The sequence below is a fragment of the Camelus ferus genome, chromosome 3, assembly GCF_009834535.1.
Source record: "Camelus ferus isolate YT-003-E chromosome 3, BCGSAC_Cfer_1.0, whole genome shotgun sequence".
Taxonomy (NCBI): Eukaryota; Metazoa; Chordata; class Mammalia; order Artiodactyla; family Camelidae; genus Camelus; species Camelus ferus.
In genome coordinates, this window is record NC_045698.1 from 52,362,693 (window position 1) to 52,388,803 (window position 26,111).

Sequence of the window (26,111 nt, forward strand, 5' to 3'; positions counted from 1 at the left end):
ATCAGTGAAGTTAGCACACTCCCACACACCATACACAAAAATAAACCCAAAATGGACTAACTGTAAGACTTAAATATAAGATATGACACCATAAAACTCCTAGAAAAGAACAAAGGCAAAACATTCTCTGACATAAATTGTAGCCATGTTTTCCTAGGTCAGTCTCCCACAGCAATGGAAATAAAAGCAAAAATGAACAAATGGGACCTAATCAAACTTACAGGCTTTTGCACCATAAAATGAAAAAACAACCTATGGACTAGGAGAAAATATCTTCAAGCAATGCAACCAACAAGGGCTTAATTTCCGAAATATATAAACAGCTCATACAACTCAATAACAAAATACAAACAACCCAATCAAAAAAATGCACAGAAGATCTAAAAAGACATTTCTCCAAAGAAGACATATAGATGGACAATAGGCACGTAAAAGATGTTCAGTCATTAATTGTTGGAGAAATGCAAGTCAAAACTACAATGAGCTACCACCTCACACCAGTTAGAATGGCCATCATCAAAAAGTCTACAAACAGTAAAATGACTATAACTCAATAAAAAAAGCTAAAAATAAAATTAAAAAGTCTACAAACAATAAATGTTGCAGAGAGTGTGGAGTAAAGGGAACTCTCCTACACTGTTGGTGGGAATGTAAACTGGTGCAGCCACTATCGAAAATACTATGGAAGTTCCTTAAAAAATCTAAAAATAGAGTTACCATATGAGCCAGCAATCCCACTCCTGGGTATTCACCTGGAGAAAACTCTAATTTGAAAAGAAACATGCACCCCAATGTTCATAGCTATTTACAAAAGCCAAGACATGGAAGCAACCTAAATGTCCACTGACAGATGAATGGATAAAGAAGATGCGGTATAGATATTCAATAGAATACTGCTCAGCCATAAAAAGAATGAAATAATGCCATTTGTAGCAACAAGGATGGACCTAGAAGCTCTCATAATAAGTGAACTAAGTCAGACAGAGAAAGAAAATACCATATGATATAACTTATATGTAGAATCTAAAATATGATACAAAGGAACTTATTTACAAAACAGAAACAGGTTTATAGACATAGAAAACAAACCTATGGTTACCAAAGTGGGGAGGGGGGAAGGATAAGTTAAGAGTGGGATTAGCAGATACAAACTACTATATACAAAACAGATAAACAATAAAGTCCTACTGTATAGCACAGGGAACTATATTCAATATCTTGTAAGAAACTGTAACGGAAAAGAAAAAAATAAATTACTAGAACTTAGTTTAGTAAGAGCCCCATAAATATTTGTTGAGAGACTGATCTTTCCCTGCCACATTCCTACATCTCCTGGCCAGAGACCACTAGTGGGGTCTCAGCGACGGCTTCCAGGGTTTTGTGAGAATGACACATAGACACGGTTCCTCAGAAACAGGAAGCTCCGCACAGGTTTACTCAAAGGGATGTGCACTGGAGAGTGAGGGACCCCAACTAAACCATAAATCACATTTCAGAGGGACAGCTGAAAATACCAAAGCTTCTTCCTAATGATTGCTGAGTCATATAACAAACATCAGACTGAATCCTACAGTCATATCAGGTTTACCTGTATACTGACTTACTTTCTGCATTTGCCACTTATCTGCAGTGAAAATCTGACATTTTAGCTACAAGTCAGAGCAGAATCAAGTCAGCAAAGCCCATAGGCAGCTACTAGCACATTATTAGAACCTACACTTTAATCAGTGATTTTATACTAGGTATGAGATGAAGATTTAGTAAGCGCAGAACAAAATGAGGTGACGAGGAAGAAAAATGCCCTTTTTTTCCTATTCATTAATTTTTTTCCCCAGGATTTTTTTTTTTTATTGAAGTATAGTCAGTTTACAATGCTGTGTCAATTTCCGGTGTACAGCATAATGTTTCAGTCACACATATACATACATATATTTAATATCTTGTAGTAAAACCTATAATGAAAAAGAATATGAAAAGGAATATATGTATGTACATCTATTCATTAATTTTATTTCTAATTATTTTCCTTCTATCCATCTTTCACTGTGGAAGGAAGAGGCAAATGCAAACTTCTCCTGTTTTCCAGGCTGTAAGAACTATTTCTCTTAAAAAAAAATTTTTTTTTACTTTATTTAAAAAATTATGGGAGGGAGGTTACTAGGTATATATGTATTTATTTACACACACTGGGGATTAAACCTAGGACCTTGTGCATGCTAAGCATGTACTCTACCACTGAGCTATACCCTCCCCTCAAAGAACTATTTCTAAGAAAGCAAAACTCTCTCCTTTGCACAAGATCTTTCTGGTTCTCTCTGACCTTGACTAGACAAGCCAACAGGAAAGAGAGGGAATGATGCTATGTGTGGATAAATACCTGCTGAACATGCCTCTGATCAGGAAGATGGTGGGGTGAGCTGGAATGTCTGCTTGAAGAAAATGCCCCCATTGTGGTCCCGTCAGAGAAACTGGATCCTGGGCTCTGGTATGTGTTCACCTAGAAGAGATGCCAGTGGCACTCCCCGCAGCCCTGAGTCCTGCAAAGAATACTCCAGGGAATAGTCCTTCATGCTGGGAAGGGGGCAGCACTGGAGAGGCAGGAAGTGCCTGGATTCTGGCGATAAAGGACGAATCCCAGCTCTACCCTCATTCCAGCTGTGCAGCCTTGGGCAAACGACTTAACCTTTCTAAGACCTACTTCTCCATAAAATAGGAAGAATGCCACCACCTATTTCCCTGCGGTTTCGATGGAGATTAAATGGGCCAGTGAATACAAAGTGCTGAGAGAGTGCCCTGCACAAAATAGGGAAAATATGGTGGCCTTCATGGTTATTGTTATTATTATTGTTATAAAATCTACTCCAGCCTCAGCCTCTTCTCTACCACCCTATAGTGTAACTTAGGAACTTGAAGGAGCACCAACATTTAGGTGCTTCCATGTCTTGGCTATTGTATTTTTTTTTTTTTTAATTTCTTTTTAAATGGAAGTACTGGGGATTGAACCCAGGACTCCATGCATGCAAAGCACACACTTTACCACTGAGCAATTTCCCTCCCTTTGCTATTGTAAGTGGTGCTGATCTGAATACTGGGGGTGCACTTATCTTTTCGAATTAGAGGATTCTCCAGACATACACTCAGGAGTGGAATTGCTGGATCATATGGTAGCTCTATTTTTAGTTTTTTAAGGACTCTCCAGTACTGGTTTCCAGAGTGGCTGCACCAATTTACATTCCCACCAGTAGTGTAGGAGGGTCCCTTTTCTCTACACCCTCTCCAGCATTTATCGTTTGTAGACTTTTTAATCATGGCCATTCTGATGAGTGTGAAAAAGAATATATATAACTGAATCACTATGCTGTACATCAGAAACTAAGACAACATTGTAAGTCAACATTACTTCAACCAAAAAAAAAAAGAGAGAGAGAGAGAGGACAGCCACCACAAAACTGACTACTACTGAGAAGAAATGAAAGGCTCAGTGCCCCCTGGCACACAGACCGATCTGAAGGATGTCACGAGGCTGTCATAAGAAGGATCTTTATGGACCATCTTCTGTAGGCAACGCACAGTATCAGGCCCCATCACAGAAATAATCACACCTTTCACACTAACAGCTCACATTTATTGAGATGGCCCCCTCAGAAGCTTACAGGAACCAAAGCATGGTGTCTGGATCAGCATTCTTGGACACATTACAGCATCTATGCTCTCAGTCTCCTTTATCCATGCAAACGGATTTAAAAACCCTTGCTTGTGGGTCCCTGCAGCCCCATCATACTGTTGCCTCATATCACGTTCCCAGTCAGCTATTCCTTCTCACACGGCTCTTTGCAAAGGGCCCCAAGCACAGCACTTTACGTTTCCCCAGCTCGCATTTCAACAGGTTAAGATTTGCCTCATTATTCTCCATCCTCAGCATCTCCTGGAACCCGACTGTATTCATGATCACCCATGGCTCTTACGGCATCTGGAATGTGATAATATGGCTTTGGCAGCTCCCTCCAGGTCACCCCACCAGAAAATGGAACATGAACAGGGAGTGAGACCAGATATTAACTCAGACGGAGGGCAGGCATCCCCCAAACTCTGAAGCTTGTACATCATTCCACTTACAAGTCCACTGGTGGGCACACACTTGCCATGCTTACCCCTCCACTTCCCGTCACCCTCCGTGAGCTATTCTTTCTCAGCTCTCTTGCAACCATGTCTGCGGGTTGCACAGGCAGAAAGCAGGGCCATGGAGCTGGGAAGTGTTGAGGACCCTAGAGTGAGCACAGAGCTTTCCACAGTGCAGGGTGCCAGTGCACGTGCAGGTGGGTGTGTGCCTGTGTAACAGGGGGAGGGTGTTTTAGAAACAAGAGGGTGGAAAAAGAAACTGAGGTCAACGAAAATCTACTTGGGAAACATTAAGCTGATGGATTTCAGAGCATCCAGGCTGCAGAGGGAGAGAAAATGGAAACATTGGAGAGATTCAGTGATTCAGTGCTGAGCCTGCCCTCCACACTGTACATCCCTAAGTGGCTGGTGGACCCCGGGCTCTAATAACACATCTTCATCAACTGGCTTCCAAGTAGTCAGCCCCATGAAAGTGTCTTTCTTTTAAAAGGTTCCCATGCCATTTCCACTGGGATACAGGCAGAGTGAAGCGGAAGGCTTCTCTACTATAACCTGCCATCAAGGAGGTGGTGACTCCTCACTGGGGAGAGGCAATGCTTTGTCCCAAGAGGAGGCAACAGGTCATCAGGCTGTCCCTGCCCCACCTGACCAACGCGAGTAAGTGTGTCTCCTTTACAAAGGCCTTTAAACATATTTGAGAAACCCAAGGGAAGGCCTTTTAAGAAGCAGCTGGAGGGATGGAGAAGCCACTGATTTGGGTCCTCTTCCTTAACTAGGTGATCCTCAGAGGTGATCGGAGGTAAGGCAAAGAGATGTAATAAAACGAATCCAAGAATTAAGGGGATGACAACAAAACTTCCACTTTCTTTCCTACATAATTAAAAAAAAACTCATTATGAAAAATTGCAAACATACATAAGGGTAGACCGAATAACATGATAAACACCAAGGCACCCAACACCCAACTCCAGCAATTATCCACTTGTGGTCAGCCTTCCTCCGCCTTTCCCTGCTTCCTCTCCTCCCCACATCATGTCAAAGCAAATCCCAGCCATCAGAACACTCACCTATAAATGTTTCAGTGTATATCTCAAAAAGACAAGGATTCTTTAAAAAAAAAAACCCATAATCACAATACTATTATCACAATGATAGTGATTTAATGGGCAAAGATGAGCAATGTTTCCTAGAACATTAACAACAACTCCCTAATAGCTTTACATCCTCCAGTGGTATGGTCTGAATGTTTACGTCCTCTCGAAATTCGTATGTTGAGATCCTAACCCCCAAAGATGATGTGATTAGGAGACAGGGCCTTTGGGAGGCACCACCTAAGTCATGAGGGTGGAGCCCTCGTGAATAGGATTGTGCCTGGATAAAAGAGGCTCAGGAGCTAGCCCCTCCCCTCTCACCACACAGGACACAGGGGGAAGGCACAGGGTACGAATCAGAAAGTGGCCCTCATCCGGCTGTGACCCTGCTAGTACCTTGAATTTGGACTTCCCAGCCTTGAGAACTGTGAGAAATACATTTCTGCTGTTAAAAGGCACTTAGTCTGTGATATTTTATCACAGCAGCCTGAACAGATCAAGACATCCAGTTAGCGTTCAAATCTCTGACTCCACGTGGTTTTAAAGACACTTTTCTGCATCACCTGCAGTGTGGCTGGGAGGACCACGTCCTAGTGCACGTAGCTGGCTTGGGGCTGCCCAGCATGCTTGCCCAGCACATCCTGTACTGGGTGGAGGGAGATTCATTTCATGTTGCATTTACACCTCCCAGCACAGAGAAGCACTCCCATTAAAGCATTTCCCTGATTTCCGGAGCCACAGGCAGCTTCAGAAAGCCAAATACTTTGGAAGGCCACCAGGGACCAATCTCACTCTGCCTTCAGGACAGCTCAGAACTCAGAATGGGCTGACATCTCTGCCCCATTTGCAGGGTCACTGGAGGAAACCCGGATGGCCCCTCTTCCCATCCCTCTCTGCTGAGGCCAATGATGTCCTGGCTGACACTTCTGTCGGATGGAGGCAGGCTGGCAGGAGGTGGGGGTGGGGGGGATTGTGGGCGGGAGGAGGCAGCACACAGAAAGGCATGAATGTTAGCTATTCCACTTGCCCTGCTTTTGATTTTCTCAACTAATCAGAGCTAAAACGTTAATGAGTGCTCAAGGCTTCCATCTTAGGTAACAGACCTGCAGTACAGACAAGTGTAAATTACAAACTATGTCCTAGGTACTGCTGGGAGGGAATATAAAGATGAACAGACAGACATTCAGGTCCCAGTCTTTGAGAGGTTTGGAATCTAACCAAAAATGTGTATGAATAAGTCTGTCATAATGGGCTAGAGGTGCATCTAAGTGCTGAGTGTTCCTTCATTCCTGCAGGGCAGGGCGGTGGTGCTGGCTGGGAAGCCTTACCAAGGAAAGTTTTTTGAACTGGATCTTGAAGGATTAGCCAGATTTTATCAGGCAGAATAAGGCAAGAAAGGAGAGTCAAGGCGAAAGGAGCAGCATGAGGAAAGCACGGAGGCAGGAGAGCATACTGGCATACCTGGGGGGACAGGAAGAACATGGCATTGTTGACCATGAGAACCAGTGGGAGGGACGGCCAGGACTCTGTGGCTGGCCCCACCCGGGCAGGGGCTCCACAGGGTGGACTTGAACCCAGCTCTACTCCGGAGCAACACTGGGTTCTCACTGAGGGATGCTAATCAGGCAAGCAGCTCTTATGGAGAGAATTTCAGGACCCCCTCTAGCCAGCGGGAGAGGCATCTGGTGGTAAACCTTTTGGCACATGTTGTGGGTGACTCTTTCCTACACCTACACCAGAGAGGGACAAACAAGGACACAGATGGTTCTGAAGCATGTTTGGGTAGAGGGAAGGGGCTGTCAGGTCTGGCTCAGCTCCACAGCCAGCAGCACTTCTCGCCCTTCAGCTGGAGCTGGGAGACCCAGGCCGCAGTCAGGCTGAGTCCGGCCAGAGCCCCAGGACCCGGCCCGACACCGGGCAGGCGCAGCCCTGCGGCGCTCGGTAGGAGGCATCCGGCCACACCCGCTGCCTGGAGGTTTTCACCCCTGGACTCCTGCTCTGATGACCACGTCCTGACAACCTGCCCACAAGACCTGGGGCCCGCCCTGCTCTCCCCACAGCAGGCGTGGCTCTGAACCCCATCCCTCTGAGGTGCTTCTTAAACTACAGGTCCATTTGCCTGGCCCTGTGATACTGGCTGACCCTGGGACCCCAGTCTCAGGGAGGTGTCGGTGGCGGCTGGATGTTGGCAGAAGGTGTAGACTGTAGAAGCCGGGCCCACCTCTGCCCCAGCCCCTTCCTCCCCTGTGAAACCACAGTCTGGTGACCCAGCGTGGTGAGCTTTCCACTGGAGCCCTGGGTCAGGCAGACAGTGGCCCATCTGCTGCCCCAGGTGAAAAGGCACTGCTTCTCTTCAGCAAAACTTGCTCTCCTAATCTCTATTTGCTTCTCCAACTTCCTGTCACCCTCATGCCTCACTGTCCCCCCCAGACCTCCCTACTGAGGCAGAATGTTCATTTGTCTGTTCTTTAAGTGCTCAGAGTAGGGCAGTCATTTTTCTTTTGGAGACAGACACAGACAGAGCCAGCAATGCAGGGAGTCAGGACAGGAGGGGAAGTAAGAATGGAAATGACTAAATTTACATCCCAAACCAGCTCTCTGATCCCATGAATTTCTAGTACCACTGGTATAAGTATTCCAGGGAGAACTCAGTTGTGAAAAGACAGGTAGAAACAGCACAGTGAAAACTCTCCTTTGAACTGAAAAATGAAGCTGGTGCCGGGGAGTTACTTGTTTCTCACTTGCTTTGGACGGAGATGGGCTAGAGAATTTGGAAATCCTACATCCCATTTCAGAAAGCAGACGAGGTTTCCGCGGATGGTCAGTTTGGCAGGGTGGTAGATTTGGTCTATTTTTGCCATGTGAGCTCATGTTCTGGGGGACACACTCTGCAGTTCTAATTCGAGATACCAACAGAGCTGGACCTTCAAGCACGTAACTGTAATTAGCACGGAATGGCTTTTGAGCTTTTATTTTGGACCTGTTTTCAAAAAACACAAGCGCTTCCTTCTGCAAACAGTGAGCACTGCCAGGAACTTTGTGAGTTAAACATCTTCAACCAGGAGCTGCACTCGGCCTGCCTGTGCTTTGAGAGTTTCAGGAACTTTCACCCACTGAACACTCCCATGTTCAGCTGTATCAGAAAATGATTGTGGTTGGATTTCTCTCGAACTCTCAAAGGCTTTGAATCTTTGAGCTAATGTTAGCGAAGTTCAACTTCTTGCTATGCAGAAGGCTTTATACCATGTAACAACTTTGCAGTACAAGAAAAGTTGCGAAAATTTCTGTGGAAAATTTAGGTCCCAAAGGGTTGGGTTAAATTTAAGGTTTGGGAAAAAGTGTCTGGAGCTGCGGGTGTGACAAGAAATGGGCACTCCGTTCTTGTGAGGCAGCAAGAACACAGAGCAGGCCTGGTGACACAAAGAGCCCACACTTAGCCTGCCCATTGTTATTTTAGATTTCCTCCGTCCAACTAGACTGTGCATTTTCTGAGGTTGGCTTCCATATATGATCTCTGCCTTGCCCACATTCCCTAGCAGAGTGAAGCAAGGGATGTTCAGTCATGTTTTTGATTTAATAATGGAGGGCACACATTGACAGGTTAAACTTTTTTGGGGGGTGGCTCTTCTTTTGGTGAGTGGGATTCTATTATGGGTCATGAAACTGCTTCTTTTATTCCCTCCCCAAGAACCTAAGCTCTATCAAGAAGACACACTCAAACTAGCAAGTGGGACCTTGAAATTCATCCTAGGAGGCTACTAAAGAGTTAATTCAGTTCTTATATGAGACTTATGAGGCAAGGCTTTAAGAATTACACACAATGGATTTATAACACAATAAGATTTTTTTTCTAAAGGACAAAAGTAGTGGCTGGGGACGTTTCAGATGAAGAAATAACTATGTTAACCTCCCTGCTTTTTAAACATTTGCATCTGTGAATTGCAGAGGCTCAACATAAAGCAGATTGCCTATATCCACTGAAAGTCATTCTGGCATGAGAAATTTCTCTTGCATAAAGCAAAACAGATGTGTGAGAGGGAAAAGCAAACTCTCTTATGGGTGTATCGACATTTGGAATTATACAGTTATCTCAGGAACTACATATTGTGTGAAGCAATGAATATAAAATCTTGCCCATACTCATGTTCCTAAAAACTCAATATAAAAAGCAGAAACTCAATATCTGGAAAATACTAATTATTAATGCAGATGAAAAATCTAACAGTGGATTCATATTTCATCCACTTTTTTTTTTAAACTGGAAGTATATCAGCCAACTGAACTAAACCTACACCAGAGATTAAACATTCAGAATTCTTGGCCAAGTGCTGCCTGAATGATGTGAATTCAGATTCATCTAACTGTTCAAGCGAGTAGAAAAAGTGCTACCTCCTTGTAAGCAGGAAAGAGTGCACCAGGGTTCTGTGCACAGGGTGTCTGCATATTGAGATTGACAAGCAAATCAATTTGGAAACAGGAAAGGGCTCAAAGGCTGCCCTCCTTGGGGTACAGGTCAGACTCTACACAGCAGTAGGCAAGTGCTTAGTGTCTGCCAGGTCTGATCGTGGGAAGCACACAAGAGAAGCACAAACGAGAACGCAGGGACTGAGCCCAGAAGGAAGCACAGTGTCCAGGGGGCACCCACCTGGCCTGAGAGAAAAGCATTTACGGTGAGGAGGAGAAGAGAGAGCAGACCAACTCCTCAGTGAGCAATCATTGTGAAACCAGGCTGGGAGAGTTGTCCAAGGAAACTTCAAATATGATTTTCATGTTAAAAACAAACCAACCATATACATGTATATACATGTATATACATGTATATACATATACATATACATATATGTGTAATAGATGGGGAATGGCAATATAACAGTCAAGATCAATTTAGTAGAAATTAATGCTAATACTATTAAAATAATCCCAAACATTTGATATGGATACATTACAGAAACAACATACACACACACACACACACACACACACACACACAATATAGCATTTGCTGCAGCTTAGAGGGTTCAGAATTTTCCTAGACACACATGAACATAATAAGAATTGGTGATGTGAGAAATAAAATTCAGAAAATATGAGTGTACATAGAAAGAATAAGTAAATATATTACCACTAGTAGTTTTTCTACCCATGCAGTTATACATACTAACTTTCAGATACAGTCTCTACCTGAAGCCACACAGCATTAATTTATCACTTAAAAAAAAACCCACAGCAGGTGATCTGTACTCTAATTTCTCAACTCTAAATAATAGAGTCATGCAGTACCATACAAATACCCACTTTTCTCATTTTGTACTTATTACAAGTAAAGCAAAACAGAGAGCTCTCTTCATTTTCTTCTGATTTTACTAAACATATTTTCTGAAATTGTGTTCTGATATTCAAAAGTGCTTGAGTGAGAAAGAATTACAAAAAGTATCAAGCACTCTCCGATAAAAACACTTGGGATAGTGATCAGTTTAAAAAGAATGAACCCCGAACATGGGTTCTAGGAATAAACAAAGGCTCCACATTGCAAAAGGTTGATAGAGTGTCTTTACATTTAATTTTGTGACCACTTCCTTGATTTCACTGATTGGCAGTATAGTTTGAGACATCTGTAGGCCTGCCACTCCTGATGGAAAGTATACAGAGCAAAAAAGTACACTGGAAAAAAAAAAAAGCTCATTGTTAGCGAAAGCCTCGGCATCTGAATTTAATAATCAGATGCCATTTGGAGCCTACATAGTTTTTCAACAATAGAGACACTTAAATCAGGCTGAAATTATACATAACTCATGCACAGATTTAAATGCTGATTGATTTCTCTCTATATGTACATGTGCAATCTCTTGTGAGGGATTCTTAAAAGGAACCTACTAAGGCAGAGGAATGAGGTTGTGGTTAAAGAGGGGTCATCAGCGATGCAGAAAGGAGGGATGAGTTCAGTGTCCCCTCCGCCGCTATGAGCTGTCTGCCCACAGGAGATCACAGTGTCTTCATTCATGTATTTCCGCCACCTGAAATGCCGCCTCCCTCCTTTAAAAGCCACGCTGAAATCCAATCTCTTTTCTGAAACCCTCTGAGAACTCTATTCAGGAATCTCCTTCTTCTCTCCCTGTACTATCTCACCCATTAACCACTTTCTCTACCATTCATCTAGCTCTTCAGCATCCTCTGATGCCTATTATTTATCTCGAAATATGCCTACATTTTATTTTGCTGACTCATTCACATGCTCTTTGAGGACAAGGAACTCTGGCTTATGCTCTTTCCATCCCGGAAGCAACCTTTTTCAAAGTGTCATCCTTGTATCATTAGAACCGCCTGGGTGTTTGATCAACCTCTGGCTTCAGAGATCCTGCCGCTGTATGGAGGGAGGGCCCAGGAAGCTGCGTTTTTAACGTGCTGCCTAGATGACTTTCATGTGCTCTAAAGACTGAGGACGACTGTATTCAAGGACTATATATAAGAAACAGGAGAGTGCTGTAAACATAATCAGTACCAAGAAGTGTTTGTTGAATATGTAAAGGCACACCAAAACCCTACACTAAGCCAAACCAAAACAAAAGCAAGCAGACAAACCAAACCCTCCCAAAAAAGGTGTAAAATTAAAGGCATTAGGCTTAATTTTACGTCTATAAGCTTAATTACAATGCAATTACCTTTTCACGAAGTTGACTGAACATGAACTTTATTTCAAAGAAAATGCTTATTTTCTAGTCTAGTCTAGGTTGCTGAACAGGGCAAACCATCTTTCCTAAACTCCTAATTAGGAGGTCACATGGCCACCTCCTTTTTCCCTCTCTGCCCTTCCTTCCCTATTGACTTCCCCCAAGAATTTTTTCCTTGGCTTTCCTTCTTGTCTACTGCTCCTTCCCTGCTTTTTGTCTAAGAAATGGATTACTTTTTACCCATTTCACTGTGACTCACAAGATCAAGATAAGGAGAGAGCAGGCATAGAGAGCAGGGCCCCACAATTTTATATAGTACCTTATTCAGATCACAACAGGACCCCCTTCCTGTGCCAGGAAGCATGAATTGGCAAAAGAAGGACAAACTGTACCCTTGCACAGTTAGCAACCTGTGGAACTGTGCATGGCAGTTTGTCAGAAAAGGGGGAGGAAAATATTTGAGCCTACTATTCTTGCTCCCACATTTTCCTGAAGATCACTTTTCTGGATCTCTATTTTTATCCGACTTTAATTTTTTTTTTTTAACTCGGGTCCAGGTGCTACTGAGTAATAAGGAAAGTGCCAAGCATTGTTCATTTGAATGAACAAAGGGAAAAGAATTAACACATTGGGAAAAGTGAAATAAAGAACTCTGGAATTATGAGGGAGACTGAGGAATTCTCACTTCTGGAGATGTTTTGAAATAATACAGGGAAATGATGTGTTTTTGGTAGTTTATGGTTGATCTGAGCAAGGTAGCCTCCTGGGACCCCTTCTTCTCCATGAAGGCACTTTCCCTACAATGTGAGGCTTCTGGTCCCTGCCTCAACTGTCATTTCTGCTGGAGCCCTGAGGCCTTGAAGGCCCCTTTCGGAACCACAACCTGAGCTCTGATGTCCCTGCTTCTCAGGGCCTAAGTGGCCTCCTTTAGCAGAAAGCTGGTGGCAGGAGCAACAGCAGCAGGCCCTCAGTCACGTCTGGAAAATGTATAAAAGCATTTTCCTAAAGTCATGTAGATTTCTCAGGGTACAAATTTGATCAGGACACCATACCTAGTCTAGGAGGTATCTCATAAACCACAGGGACCCCACGTTCCCCTTTGTTATTCTAACGCTTACAGGGCCTTGCAAAGAAACTTCTCTGCAAAAATGCTTATTGAGTAAAGGAGTTGAATTCCTCTTCTGATTCTGCCTCCAAAAGTCCTTTTGTGTTTGGCTTCTGGAGAACATTTCCTTCCTTGTGTCATTTGTCATCCCTCAACCCTTGATTATGGTTTTCGGGGCCCTAGGCCCTGGACCTCAAGGTGTCATTTCAAGGTCAGATGGAGCCACACCCTGGGTGGCTGTGGTTCTAAGCCCCGTGACCTTTGCCCCCTGGTATACTCCCTTGATTATGTGACTTATGTGGCAAAAGGGACCCTGCAGATATGATGATGGGAGATTATCTGGGTGGCCTAACCTAATCACAAGCCTTTAAAAACAGAGATTTCTCCTGCTCAGAGCAGAAGAAAAGTCAGAGATTCCAGATCTAAAACGGATTTGATAAGAGGAAGATTCTTTCTGGCTTTGGGGTCAGCGGGCAAAGACATGAGAACAGATGCCTAGAAGCGGGGAGCAGTCTCTGCAGGGAGAACAGGGACCTTAGTCCTACAACCACAAGCAACCAAATTCGGCCAACCACTTAAAGTGCCTGGAAGCAGATTCCTCCCCAGAGCCTCCAGGTGGGAGCCCAGCCTGATTGACACCTGGGCTGCAGCCTTGGGAGGCAACCCAGTGGAGCCTGCCCAGACTTTTGACCTGGAGAACTGTGAGGTAATAAACGGGTGTTGTTTGAAGCTGTGAAACTCGTGGTCATTTGTCACACAGCAAGAGGAAGTGATGCCAGCAGCTCCCTGGGCGTGTCTGGAGCAGGGCTCCCCATGCCTTCCGACTCTAGTCCAATCACTTCTCTTCTTGGAGAGATAAAGAATGGGCATTTGTAGACCCCAAACAAACTCCAGCTCTGGTTCATATTATTGTTGTCCTTGTTCACTGACCCGTTCAACCAGCTGCTTCATCCTCTCCCCTATTAGCGCTGCCCTTCCTGATCCCGCACATCCGTCAAATCTTCCTTTCTGCCCTCTGTCTAGCAGGGCTTTATGGTAAAAGCCTCTATGCTCCAGCTAATCCTTTATGAACTCAGCGCTCGGCTTCAACATAAGCACTTAGAAATACAAATACAGACCTTGGAGTTCTTCTACACACAGATCTGGAGGGATCAGTGGGTGTGCCTTTAAGAATTAGATTATGTGACTTGCATAAAATGAACTTGACAGAAATGAATCAAATTAAGACCCCCGACATACAAACAGGGTGGCTCAGACTTGAGCATGTGGGACGAAGACAGCCACAATCCTGGATGCTTTTATTCAGACTTGAGATAACTATCTGAGATAGAAACTCCACGTCTAAGGTTTGGAGCTTCACCCGCACTATGCCGTGCTCAGCGTAACAGCACTCTAGAATCTAGTTCTCTTCACACTTCATCCATCCTTTTTGAAATCTTACTTCCCTTGTGTTTAAATTGAAAGAACCCATCAAACAAAGCTGCTGGTATTTCGAAGAGAGAGAGAGGAGACAATTTTCAAGTGCCTTGTTTGATCCTCTATCATAACTAAACCCCCCCTTTCTCCTGAAGCAATTTGGCTCAGTCCTCTTTTTAGGGTTTACTGTATTCTGCCTTGAATTCTAAGTGGCTGCTTATACATGCTCCCACCCTTAGCTTCCTCCAGCTTCTCGGGGGCAGGGGCCATGTCCCCTTTATCTTTATATCTCCCCGGGCTGCGCACGGAGCGTTCAGAGTGAACTTCTAGTTCACTGCTAGTGAGCACTGCTTGGATTTATAGTGGAGCTCTGCCTTGCTGTCAGGTTTCAGGTAGGGGCTTAACATCCCTTGATCCAGGGAAATAAGAGCCAGGCGGCAGCTGCACTCAGCGCACTCCTGGAGTCCCCTCACAGGAGTGACGGGCTGGTGGGAGGTGACGGTCCCACAGCCCCAGGAGGCTGAAAAGAACACCTCGAGGATGGAGGCTCCAGATGGAGAGGAGGGCGTGCCAACCTCACTTCCCGCCCCTCGGCCCACAGCAGCAAGCAAGGTTGCTCTCTAATTTGATCTTTCCTCTGCCTTGGCCAAGGCCAAGTGCATTCCCTGTAGAGCAAATGTGAAACAATGCAGTTGCTGTTTCAAAAGCAGAAAAAGAGAGTGGTGGTGGGAAAATGTGAGGAAAGTATTTTTCTTGATTTATTTTTTTTAAATCTACATTATGGGAGAAGTAGTCATGAAGATAAATATAATATGCAGTAAACTCTGAACTGTGAAGGAAAAACATTTTCTATTGTCCTTTAAAATCTTTGACAGCATTGCAAATCAACTCTACTTCAATTTAAAAAAATGATACTGACAAAAAATATGACAAAAATGATACTGTCAAAAATTATGTTAAAAGATGTTTGCATATTAAACTACTTATATTTAAAAAAAAAAAAAAACAAACCAACTTCCACACTTTAATCATTCAGTCCCATAGCAAACTTTGCATACACCCTGACCAGGACATGCTTTGCTTTGTGCGACTCCTGTACCTGCTTGATCTTTGGACCAGAGGGTCTCCAGGGCAGGGACCTCTCAGTCCGCCTTCAGATCCCTGGTGCCTAGCACAGTGCCTGGAGGACAGCCAGAGCTCAGGAAGTGGTGGTTGGCCAGCCAGGGAGAGTGAACTGGGGCAACAGAAGCAGAAAGGCTAGGGCAGAGCCTCAGGGGGTGGGGCAGGGCATGCTTCCCGGAGAAGGGTGATGAGCACAAATGTGACAGAAAGGCCAAGTCACCTCACCCAGAAAAGGAGTCAAGGGATTTGGAAATTAGGAGGCTACTGGTAACCTAGGGGGTATTTTGGGGAGAAGGCAGATTGTGGTTGGGTGAAAAGTAAATGGGAGAAACACTCACTACTGGGCACAAATAAACATGTTTTGGAAAATTCATCTGAATGTACATTCTTGCATGACCAGTGAAATAAACTGCAGAATACTATGCAGCAGCTAAAACAATAAAGTAGATTCATATCAGGGTTTCTCAACCTTGGCATTACTGATATTTGGGGTGGGATGTCCTGCATCGCTGGTCTCTACCTACTAGATGTCAGTTGTACCTGAAGTCAGGTTGTGACCATCAAAAATGTCTTTAGAAATGGACCCCAGCTGAAAACCACTGCTTTATACGTCCTGACCTAAAAAGATCTGCAAGGTAGATCATTGAGTTAAAACAAACAAACAAAAAAGAAAAAAATGCCGAAAAACAAAACAGTATGGCAAAAAAGTACATTTTATGGTAGCATTTATGCCCCAAAAGTATTTTATATACACACGTACATCCATAAATCCGTATTACATAAGTACATCTACAGTGGTCTAAAAGGACAAAACTGCTAACAGTGGTCATCTCTGGGGAGGGGACTGGAGCTGGGGGTCATAGTGAATTTTGGCTTTACTGGTACAGCCTGTGGTTTTTTTTGGGGGGGGGTAATTAGGTTATTTATTATTTTAATGGAGGTACTGGGGATTGAACCCAGGATCTTGAGCATGCTAAGTGTGGTCTATCACTGAGCTATACCCCTCCCTGCTTGTATTTTTTTAAAACATGAAAACGGAAATATACTTGGTGTTAAAATTATATAGTTTGTAAATAAATGGAAATTGACAATATGGAGAAAGCACATGTAAGTCACTCCTTGACAAATTTAGAGATGAAGAAAAAGATGGCCAGGATAAAGCTGAATTAAAGAAAGGAATTTTTAGGATGTGAGAAAACTGAGCACTGCTAAATTCAGTCAACTTACAATTTTGTATAAAGCGTTGGGGGGGGGTGAGTAACTTCTAGAATGCTTCCACTTATTAGCTCAAGATTTCAACAATGCTTTGCCAGCAATGACTTTCCCACTCCAGTTAAATTTGCACTGAAATGACAGAATTTCTCTTTCTGTTTTTCCACCGCATGTTTCTTTAATTTGTGTTTCTTTGGTGTGTGTACAGCTTTCTGTAACTGAAGTGCTGATGCCATTATGGAAACGGTCACTCTTCAGAGTTGGGAAGACCTGGACTAAGAGCTGACTGTGACTTGTGTTTGGTCTGGCATGGCTGGCTACACTGCAGGAGTGTGTTTGTTTTTCATTAATTTGTTTGTCAGTTTTCTCCATGATCTATGGAACATTTATTTCCCCTGAAGCAAATGTCAGAGGTTTCTCTTGGTTCTGCCGGGGTAACGAATTGTTGAGAAAAAGAAATTTTTCTTATGTGCTATTTGATTGTGGAAGAAGACATTTTGTGACCTTTTGCTATTCTACAGTGATAATGAATTTCCTGACAAACGTGGAAACTTTGGGCTTCTTTATTAAAATAATAAGGTTTGAGGAATAACTTCGACCTGGACCTTTGTAGAATTAATCAAATACAGATTTGGGAAAAATTGATGAGTTTGGTCTTTACCGAGCCACTCTAATTTATTCCTGTCACTGAGGCAGTACACAGATCTATACCACATAAAAACATCAAACAACTACAGACACAAGTTCCAGAACAGAGATTTAGACATGTTTGGTGGGAGAGGGTGCAGGCTCCGGGACTTTTCACCTGATCGCAGGGTTGCTTTGCTTCCTGTCTCTCTCTCTCTCTTTTTTTTTTTTTTTTTGGTGAATTGCAAAAGTAACAGTGTATACTTGCAAAAAAAAAAGTGGGCTTTACTGAACAGAATGAAAAAGATAATAAAAATCATCTATAATTGCATTCTCCAAAGCGAATGGACCATCATAACATTTTGGTGTATTCCTTCTAATCTTGTTTTGATGCCTGTATTTCTGTATATAATTGAGATGATACTGAATATAAAATTCTATATTTTATTTTTAAATTAAATAACGCATGTAATGTTTTGTTTCTAATCTCTATACAGTTTAAAGGAAAACTCTCCTGAATCCTCTTAGGATGTTCCAAACCAAGGCATCAATTCATGGGGAAAAAAAAGAATAGGTTTTCTTCTTTCCAACATTATACGAACAACAAATTCTACCATTTTCCCTCTAAATGTGGCAAGTGACTAGATATTTTTCTCAGATGCTCTGAAATTGGAGACATGTTTATGCTTTTATTTTTGAGAGGTGAGAAGAGAAAAGAAGCTTTCTGAGTCCAGGATGCATGATGAACTCACACAGGGTCACTGGGTGAGGATACTCCGTGTTCCTCGGAGACAGAGAGACAGAGAAACAGGTGTCCCGGTTCTTGCTTTGACCAGCCAGATGGGTGCATGTACGTCAAAACCCACCCCAGAGTAACCTCTCAGTCATTTACAAAGGCATGAACCTGGGGAGTTTCCCTACTTTTCACACAGAAGTAGCTCTGTTAGTCACCTAGTGTCTCCACGCATTCTCTCTGGGGATTCATCGGAGTTGGCTTATATTCATCCCCAATACTCTGCGAGATCAGAGGAGGTACCTGAAAGGAGTCAGAGCCCACAACCCAAGCAGCCTCTCAGAGAATTTGGGGAGAAGTCTGAGGAAGTTGGCTACCTCATTCTTGACTTGGGAACCACTTCCTGGGTGGTAAATGCTCAGTTCACCACCATTTTTTGGAAGTTTGGGTTTTCTTTCTGAATGGTGGCAGAATGAGAACATCAGGAACAAAAGGAAAAAGAAGCCAAACTTCTGAAATAAGCTCTAAACTCTTCACTCCTCACTGGCTGGAATATATTTTGATTTTTTTTTTAACCAAACACTAGATTACTTTAGGATCAGAAAACAATTTGGCATTTGGACAATGAGAGAGACAGTGTAAACTGCTATCCAACTGGCCTTAATAGTAACTTGGGTGGAAATTTATCAAGACCTGTAAAACAGTTCTCAGATTTAAGGTCTTGTATCTCTGTCTTCAATTGCATATCTCACAAAAATATTTATTTAGTGTTAAATCAAATATTTATGCATATATTTTAAATTGTAAACCTTGAGCTTCAAATCAAATGTAAGTCCTTCTAGACTAGAAACTGGCTACTCAAAGTACAGAGAATCAGCAGCATTGGCACCACCCGAGCGCTTGTTAGAAATCCTGAATTCAGGCCCCGGCCCAACCCAACTGAATTAAGTGATCCCTGTGCTCATTCAAGTTAGTGAAATACTGGTTTAGAGGCGGGTGACAGACAAGACTTTTGGAATGCAAGTGTTTCACCTGGTGTCACAGGGGTTTGTCGGCAGTGCAGGAAAGTTGTTAGTACTGTTCACAGACTGCTTTTTTCTCCCCCAATAACAGCCTAATTTCTAGGATTATCTTTTCATCACCACCTCATCGATGGTCAGAAGCTGCCCCTGACTGTTGAGAGAGACTATAGCTCGGGTAACTATCAGTGATTTTCTGAGGTGGGGAAACAATACCAGGATTATTATCCTCTTAATGTGGGGTCAGGTTAAGATAGAGAAAAGAGGGTGACTGGTGTGAGGCTGGAGTTCTGCACTGATGAGACAGTGCCCTTCGACAGACATGATTAGGAACTCTAAGGAGTGTTTTTTTTTCTCACTTGCTCACTTCTACTTCTAGAAATAAAGCAGCCTACGTGCAATATGTGTTTTCTAGAGGGCTTAGAAATAGTCCCAAGGTCACAAATGTGTTTGGTTTAGCAGCTAAGGGAATTTAAATTCAAACCCAGTTGGTTTTTAACTCAGCTTACACACCAAAACTTGATGAAGTGCCATCACGTTATCTAAAAGAAAGCAGATACTGCACAATGGAGGAGCTGATGTCATCCTTGGAACTGCCAAACCATCAACAATTTGGAAAGTGAATTTTTTTTAAGGGAAAATACAAAATTATGAAAACATGGAATTCTTGATTTGGTACATGCTCTTCCAAGTGTCTGGTGATTTATGTACATCTCTTTCCATTTTTTTCTAATTTGGTTTCCACTGCCAATATTTTCACTCTAAACGAATGTATACTCATTTGAGCTCAATGCAGGAAATATGCCACCCTTTATAATTTGTGGAGCGGGTAGGAAAAAATAACTTCATATAAATTTGAAAATACAGTTCAAAAAGGGAAAGGTTTAGATTTTTTTCAGTCTCTAACATTAAAATTTTTAAGCATTAGTTATTAACAGTTAGAAATCAGGTACTATATTCTAACCTGTCCAGGAAATGACCAAAATCCAACCTTCAACTTTCTTTAAATGAAATCTATATCCTACAAATAATTCTTACATCTCAAGCAAAAGATTATAAGGCAAGGTGGTACTTGAGCTGAGTTTCCTTCTCTTTCCTCTTTAATTCTTAAAAATATGGACTGCGTCACAAATTTGCATGTCATCCTTGTGCAGCGGTCATGCTAATCTCCATATTGTCCCAATTTTAGTATATGTGTTGCCGAAGTGAGCACTCCTCTTTTACTCTTATTTTCTCTTCTGAGAAAGGAGCTAAAAGTCATAGAAGTACCAAATTATCTTCTGGAAGGAGTTTTTACAAAATGATATAAAAGACAGGTTCTGAAATGAGTTTTTATAAGTGGTCAAAATAATTGGGACTTCCTGCCTAAGTCACTCTAGATCACACTAGTGTCAGACTCTCACTTGCTACCCACTGAGCCAAACCTAAGTTTTTTGTCTTACTTGATGAACAGAAAGTAGCTGTTACAAATCAAGTGCCTCTGACATCTGTCCAATCTCTTTTTAAAAGATCTGTTAAAGCCTCTCCCAAGTCTTTCCTTTTTTCCATTTCTCTTTAAATAAAGGAAGACATTTATTTGAAAAGTGCTTTTTGCTGTGCCACGGCTCCAGATGCTTGAGTACAGTGATCAATACAAAAGACAAAAACGTCTGCCCTCACGGAGCTTAGATTTTAATGAGAGAAGAAGATGATAAACAGATAAGAATTGAAAACATAATTATGCCAGATGTGATATGCACTCTAAAGAAAAAAAGCTGGTATGGGGGACGGGGGGGCGGGTGCCTAGATAGCGTCTAGAACACAGTGCACTGTCAACATTCTTTTCTTTATTTCCCTCCATGTGAGTTTTCACAATTCTCTTTCTTAATCATGTGTGTACCCTGTTCAAAACTGCTTATATGGACACAGCACAGAAAGGGGGCAACTAGCACAGGTATCTAACACCCCTCACATTTGAAAGGGAGGCGCTAAAGCTGACTGAAAGCTCCTTTCCTGAGAAAACTGTAGGGCACCCAGGGAGCTAAGAGTCACACTAGACACTTTAACAAACATTCCTAATTTGGAAATCAGGGCAGGTCATGTGGCAAAAGGAAGCCTCCAAGTGAGAACCCCTTTCATGACTATGAGTCAAGAGTATTAGAAATCACCTATGCCAGGAAGCAGAAGAGCATCTCTAGCACACTCAACAGGAAGACTGGAAGATTGCATGCAAGGGGGCCATCTTAATCCGGGGTACAGCAGCACCAGGAAAGGAACTGGACAGAGTCACCTGCATACCGGAGCAGGACCTGGGCTGATGAGAAATGACCATAAAACTGGCACCACATCAATGGCTCCATCAAATACAAAAAGACCACCTAGAGATTATTTTCCCTTATCAGGATGGCTCACCGCACGACACCACTTCTCCTCATTTATAAGCTATTAGATCACTGAACCAGCTCAATGTAACTCATATAAACCAGTCCTCCTGCTCTTGTAGTGGAGATTATTCTAACAGCATGCAGAGATAAAACCCAAAGATAATCCATCCCTGCCATGTTTAGCAAAAAACAGCTAATTTATACTCAGTAACAAAACATGGAACATACTAAGACATGCAGAAATTTGAAAATATTTCACAACATAAAAGGAGGAGATGAGCATATCATTGTGGAGGGAGAGGCAGAGTACATCTGAAAACTAGTTACTGAAGAAAAAGAGGAAACTGTCAGCATCAACTCTGTGTACTAAATACAGTCAAGTGAAATATTAAATCTGTGAAAGAAGATGCAAAAGATACAATGATAAGTTTAGTAATTTTTTTTAATAAAAAGAACTGAAAAGCCTACAGAAAGGCAGTGAGGAGAGGTAAGTGCTGTACTACCTTTTGAAATGCCATTGGAAGCAAGTGAGATCTGCAAAAAAAAAAAAATTAGCAAAATGGAACTCACCCCAGACTGCAGGTGAAAAGGGCAAAGAAATAAAAATGAGAAGTGAAAGAACACATATATGAAGGAGAAAGGCTAGCCAACATACATGTAAGTGGTGTTTAAAAGACCAGAGTACATTTAACAGAGATAAAAATCCAAACATACAGCAGCTTAAAACCTTCCTGGGATTAAAAGAAAAATAAACTTGAATTGTTTAGTGATCACTGTGTACCAGGAAAAACTGGTGAAATAAGTCCAAAATATGCAGATGATATAAGTGTTTTTAACTATCAGTACCAAAGACAGAATACTATAATTATCTAGGCAGAGGGAGAAAAACTGGATACCTGCAAAGCAAGGCTATCAGGCTGTACTGAGATAACAATGGATGTCAGAGACCGTAAGCAGTGTCTACAGAATCGTGGAGGCAAAAATTGTGACCTTGGGATGATTTACCCAACAAAGTTGTCATTATGTGTGAAAGTAACAGAAAGACAGATTCTCAAATATGCAAGGCCACAGAAAGCATACTACCCATGAATTTTCCATGGAAAGAAGATAATTCAAAGATATACCTAAGTCAACCTAAAAAAGAATCAAAATAAAATTTCTATTTCAAAATAAAATTAGTTATAGTAAAAGGACGTAAGCATTGAAATCTATAAGAAATTTACATAAAATTAAATCTGTTCCTCACTCCAGCACCCTGAGATCACTTCTTTAGTAAACGGACTACATGCAACTTTGTCTCATGTTCTGCTTTTTGTGAACCAAGACAGCGAACAAGAATGAGTAATTTAATACATGATGCTGAAAATATTAACTAAAAAAACACTTTAGTTCTCTAACTGATACCTCATAGTAAGCATTCATTTCTGGCAGTGTGTTGAACTAGAAATCTCAATAGATCCTCTCTCCAAAAGCAACAAAATTAGCTATATAAGTTTATTTTTAAAAGAAAAAATTTTCAAATGCATTGTTGATAATGTTAAGAAGTTAACCTTGAAAATTATAAGGTGGGGACTGCCCCTCCCAACCAAGTAGGAGAAATGGGAACAGCAGTCGAAAGGTACAAATTTCCACTTGTAAGATTAAAAAGTTCTGGAGACCTAAAGTAGAGCATCGTGAATATAGTTAACAACCCTGTACTGTATACTTGAACGTTACTGAGAGAGTGATCATAAGTGCTTTTACCACCACCAAAAAAAAGAAAAGAAAAGAAAAGAAAAAGGTAACCATGTGTGGTAATGGATGTGTTAACAAACCTTATTGTAGTAATCATTTTGCAATATAAACATATATCAATCAAATAATCACACTGTTCACCTTGAACTTACATAATGTTATATGTCAAATATATCTCAATAAAGCTTGGGAAAAAAAGACAAATATCTCTAGTTCACAGAAACTCTTCCAGAGGACACAAAAAAGGGAGTGCTATTCAAGTTATTTTATGAAAACAGCATAATCTTGACCAAAACCTTACAGAGACAATATAAGAAATCATAATTACCAAATACTCTTATACATACATATGAATGCTTATACATACATAAAAATGCTGAATTAAATATTAGCAAATTGGATCTAGCAATGCTTAAATTGAGTGTATCTTAAAAATGCAAATCTGTTTAAAATCAGAAAATTAACAAATCAAAGGAGAAAACTGTATGATCTCATTCATAAAGGCAGAAAAAAACAAGCACCTATTCATGATTTTTAAAATTCTACAAACTAGGAATACAAGGAGGTTTTCTTACTCTGATATAGAGTGTAAAAAATCTACAATAAACGTTATGCTTAATGGTAAAACTGAAAGCTTTCCCTCTGAGATTAGGAATGAAACAAGGATGCCTGATTTCACTACTTTTATTCAGTACTGAGTAAGAACAGTACAATAAGACAAGAAAAAGTAAAAGATATAGGATGGGAAAGGAACAAATTGTCATTATTTACAGATAAGTTCCTTATTGATATACAAACCCAACAAATTATTAGACTTGAAGACAGAGTTGAACATCATTAGTTGGATATAAGAGCAAATGTCAACTGAATATCCAAAAGTCAACTGAACTCCTCTATACTAACAATGAACAGAATTCAAAAAGAAAAAGGGACCATTTATAATAGCCACAAAACCATGAGGTACCTAGAAACAAATCTGGTAAAAAAAAAATCTCGAAAATTGTAATACTTTACAAGGAGTCATTAGCAAAGATATCATCAAAGGAGAGATACACAGTGTTCATGGAGGAGACTTAATGTTGGTACAAAAGACAACACTCCAACTGATCTACAGATTCAGTGCAATTTCAGTCAAAATCTCAAGATAGTGGGCATAAGAATAACAATTTTGCTATTTTTAAACTATAAACTTATTTTGCATTTATTCTATACCTAAAACATATTTTTTGAAGGACTAGATGTAAAAGATGAAACATTTGTAGGATTGGAAAAAAATATAAGTGAATATTTGAACTCAGGAAGAATTTTAAGAAATATATAAACAGTGGAAGAATTCTACAAAGTAAAAAATTTTAATTTTTAAATTTAAAAGATATTGTAAATAAAATTAAAAGAAAAATATTTGCTATGCAATAGCAAAGAACAAATATTTTAATATATTAAAAGTTCTTAAAAATTGATAAAGAAAAATCCTTTTTTCTTAACATGAGAAAAAGACAGGTACTAGTCATTATGGCCTCTAAATAGCCAATTAACATGAAAATTGACCTAGGCTCAGCAGTAATCAAAGAAATCCAAATGAAAATGTCCATTATTTTATTTACAAAACTGGAAAATTTTTAAAAAAACTCTAATATACCCTATAGCCAAGATTCTGAGGAATAAGCATTCTCATACAGTGATGGCAGAACCGTATCAACTCATACAACATTTCAGGGAAGCAAATGGGCCATATATGTCAAAGAATCTTCAAAATATTTATGCCCTTTGACCCAGGAATTTTGCTTTTAGACATTATCCTTCCAAAACAATAGATGGTCCTTGCAGCTTTATTCATATTAATGAAAAATTGAAAATATCCTAACAAATGCAAAGATGAGACAATGGTTAAGTAAAGAACTTCCACATGTTAGAGCAGTCCATAGAATACCATGTTGTGCAGCCATTAAGAAAATTGTTACACAAAAACGTTAAAAATAAAATATTGCTACACTTAGTTATGCTAAAAAATTAGGTAATGAAATAATATATCAGATGATCTGCCTTCTGTAAGAATGTGTGCATATTTTATGTCAGTCAATGAGTAGAGGGTCAGGAGAGAGAGAGAGAGAGAACAGAAAAGCACGCCAAATATTAACAATGCTTACTTCTAGGTGGCAGGATGGTAGAACTAAGTGATTTTTATCTTTATCTCGGAGCTTTTCTGTATTTTTCAAAATTTCTACACAAAACCCTCCCATGTATTACCCGTACAAAACAGGGAGCTTCCCACTGTGAGCAGGATCAAGCCTAATCTCCTTTGTCTGACAAACTATCCGAATTTATCTTTCCTGTCTCCTCTTTCCCACCTTCCCTTTATCCCAGGAACAGATTTACCCACATGCCCTTTTACTCATACACATCTATATCCCGGGATTGCCTTTTCCGTCTCAGGAACTCTTACTTCCAAGGACAAAGCAAGGCTCCCTTCCCTTTGTGAACCAGCCTGTGTGGTTCAGCCCTCCTTCCTGCTCAAAGCCGCTCTCAGACTCGAGGGCAATGATCTGGCAATCAATCAAGAACAACCTGTAATAGCTCTACCACTATTGCCTTCAACTGTTATTTGATTTTCTTTTAACTTTTTGTATGTTTTTGTTCTTTTCTCCAACTACGTTATAAGTTACACTTTGTATTTTTCATAAAGTCTAGTGCAACAGAGAAGTTGTCTGTGGTAGGCAGAAGAATGGCTCCCCAAAGATGTCACCTGTGAACAAGGGACTAGGACCCGTGAATACATGAGGTTAGGTTGCAAAGGGGAATTCATGCTGCAGATGGGGTTAAGATTGCTTATCAACTGACCTTAAAAGGGGGAGATTATCCTGGATTATCAAGTGGGGACTAATGAAATCACAAGAGTCCTTAA

The 26,111-nt window shown here is 41.2% G+C and overlaps 1 protein-coding gene and 1 non-coding gene across 2 annotated transcripts in view; both read right to left on the reverse strand.

Annotated features, from left to right (window-relative positions):
* ARSB (arylsulfatase B) overlaps positions 1–26,111 on the reverse strand; it is a 143,950-nt gene that overhangs the window by 25,382 nt on the left and 92,457 nt on the right. The gene's annotated exons all lie outside the window — the stretch shown is intronic.
* LOC116662906 lies at positions 20,222–20,325 on the reverse strand. Its single transcript, XR_004318989.1, has one exon. It is a non-coding gene; the product is annotated as a U6 spliceosomal RNA (small nuclear RNA).